Source organism: Fukomys damarensis, unplaced genomic scaffold (genome assembly GCF_012274545.1).
Source record: "Fukomys damarensis isolate Sample0158 unplaced genomic scaffold, DMR_v1.0_HiC HiC_scaffold_27, whole genome shotgun sequence".
Lineage (NCBI taxonomy): Eukaryota > Metazoa > Chordata > Mammalia > Rodentia > Bathyergidae > Fukomys > Fukomys damarensis.
In genome coordinates, this window is record NW_022900939.1 from 7,361,925 (window position 1) to 7,364,489 (window position 2,565).

At 57.6% G+C, this 2,565-nt stretch overlaps 1 long non-coding RNA gene across 1 annotated transcript; it reads right to left on the bottom strand.

Moving 5' to 3' along the window:
- Positions 1-55: 55 nt before the first annotated feature.
- On the bottom strand, positions 56-1,304 carry LOC104854137. Its single transcript, XR_777986.3, has 3 exons — positions 1,027-1,304; positions 751-851; positions 56-557 (listed from the first exon to the last, which is right to left on the bottom strand). It is a non-coding gene; the product is annotated as an uncharacterized LOC104854137 (long non-coding RNA).
- Between the last annotated feature and the right edge of the window lie 1,261 nt (positions 1,305-2,565).

Consider the following 2,565-nt stretch of genomic DNA (forward strand, 5'->3'; position numbering starts at 1 on the left):
CCTGCCGGCTCCGCACCTGCCCAGCCCCCATGCCTGGGGCTTTTAGAAGCAGTGGCAGGCGGCGGCGGCAGCCGCTTGTGATAACAGGAATCTGCCAGGCCTTTTACCCAATCACCTCACTTGACTCACAAGCTGCGAGAGGCAGGTATTCTCTCTTTCCATTTTCCAGGAGCAGCGGAGGGTCACATAGCTAGTCAGGCACACAGCTGTCGTTCCAGCCCTCTGCCTTGCCCTCTAGTTAATGTTCTTTTTCTTTCTTCTTCTTTTTTTTTTTAATGGCACTGGAGATTAAACCCAGGGCCTGGGCTCTGAGCTGCATCCAACCCTTCATATTTTTTGAGACTTGCCTCATACTTGCAACTCTCCTACCTCGGCCTCCCCAAGTGCTGGGTTCACAGCCGTGCACCACCGTGCCAGGCTTGTTACTGTTCTTTCTCCGCAGACAGCCAGGACTCCTTGAGGTCAGCACGCATCCAGAGAGGCGAGCTTGCTCACTGTGTCTGGTGGGAAGAGAAGCTCAGGGCCAGGTGGCAGTGTGAGGCCTGTTCTTGGCCTTGCTGTAGAGAAGTTGTAGGAAATAAGAGATCAAGAGGCTTCAGGGGCAAGGAACAGGCTCTGTCTTCTACCCAGCCCCCAAGTACTGTTTTCCAGCACGGAAGAGGCTGTTGTGGTGGCAGCGAGTGCCCCGTTCCTAGCAGCATGCAAGCACGTCAGAGAAGACTGATGAGGAAGACCAGAGGGGGGACTTACGCGGCGATGTGTACAGCAGGTGTCCTTGAGCTTGGGTGTCCTTGGTCTCCCAGGCCATCAGCTGTCACGTTGTGCTCTTCTCCCCTGCTGCTCTTGACCACCTGGATGTGCATTTGTCTCCTGAGAGGCCAGAGCCCTCAGAGGACAGGGACAGTGTCGCTTCACCCTGGGATCCCGGCACCCAGCATCTTGTCTGGGACCACAGGCAGCCCTGGTCAGCCTGCGCTCCAGCCTCCTGCTGATAGGCCGGGGAAACCCAGAGCACAGTGCACCTACCAGAGCTCAGGGCTGTGCACACGAAACGCCGCTGCAGTGTGAATCCCTCCTCTGGTTTGTGCTGCACACTGCGAGTGATGGGGAGCTCCCTACTGCCAACTCCGAAGTCCCTCCTCTCCGTTAACCGACTTATTCATTATTAGCTGTCACCAGCCAGGTGTTCGGCTGGGAGCGGAGCTGGTGGCCCGGGTTCTGGGCTTAGTCACTTCGGTAATCAGGATGGGGAACAGTCCCTGACTGGTTGCTATGAGCCAGGCATTGCTGTTTACTTCCCTGCAAAGCACCCCACCTGGTCCAGCTCAGCAGAGGAGTCTCCTCCCAGGGCCTGGCGCAGTCCAAACTCAGCGAGCACATGCTGCCGCTGTTACCTTGAAACCCCCCAACAACGGCAGGCACTTCCTGCTGCAGGCACCCTGTTTAGTAGATGAGGGAACAGGACGAGGAGAGATTCGGTGACCTGCTTGCCCATGGCTGTGCTGTACCTAACAGGCATAGGCAGAGGCGGGCTTGGGGCCAGGCAGCTGTCCCCATCTGCTTGGTAACCCCAAGGGTCACAGACTGAGTGTCCCAGGCCCACCTGGCTGCCGCCTCCTCCCTGCCCCACTTCCTCACCGTGTGAAATGGAGTGTGTCATTGCCAGCCCTGCTTTCCTCTTCCCTCCACCCAGCCCCCTCCAGGCCCACTGTGGCTGCTGTCAGATGACAAGATCCAGGGGTGGCAAGGAGGGCACACACGTTATTGGCCTTGTGGCGCTGACATGAGCCCAGAATCGGGCAGCGGAAGCTGTGTTTGTGGGAGCCTGGCCCTTTTAGGCTAAAAGCTTCCCAGAGAGCTTCCGGGGGCCCCCAAACCCATCCTCACCCCTAGAACAGGTGCAGAGGTAAAAGGCCTGGCAGCTGTGCTCCCACAAGGCCTCTAGGAGCGCCGGATAAAATCTAGCCAGGTGACAGCACAAATTATTACAGCAACATGAGAGCATCACTATGGCTGGATTTAGGGTGGGGACAGAGGAGGTGGTGGTGGCAGGCTCCTGTAATTTGGTGGTCACCTGGCAGGGGGAAGCTGGGCCTGATGCCTGAAGCTAAGTGAAATCAAACATTAATGACCACCGTCTGTAGAACAGCATTAATTCTATCGACCCCCCGGGTTGTTGTGCTCACAGATGAGCTGTAAGTCATACTTGGGATTCCTTAAATCCTGACGTCTGGCAGCAAGCGGGACTCAGCAGACAGTGTTAGTTCGCACTTGGCTGCCCCTACCAGGCGGACCAAAGCTGTCTCTTTGCCTGTAAACGCAGCCAGGCCAAGTTGTTCAGGACGGGACGATCTGCCAATTCGAGAGGCGTTTATAGTTCTGGGAGAGGGGTGCTGTCTGAGGAACTTGCCAAGAAAGCCGTCCCGGGAAGGGCTGTTCGGCCACGCTAGGTGTCCCAGTTCTGTTCCTTAGTTCAAGTCCTATGCGCTTTCCAGCGCCCCCCGCAGACGGCTCCCGGAATGCCGCGGCCGGAGCACTGGGCGCGCAGTCCCCCAGCCCCTCTGC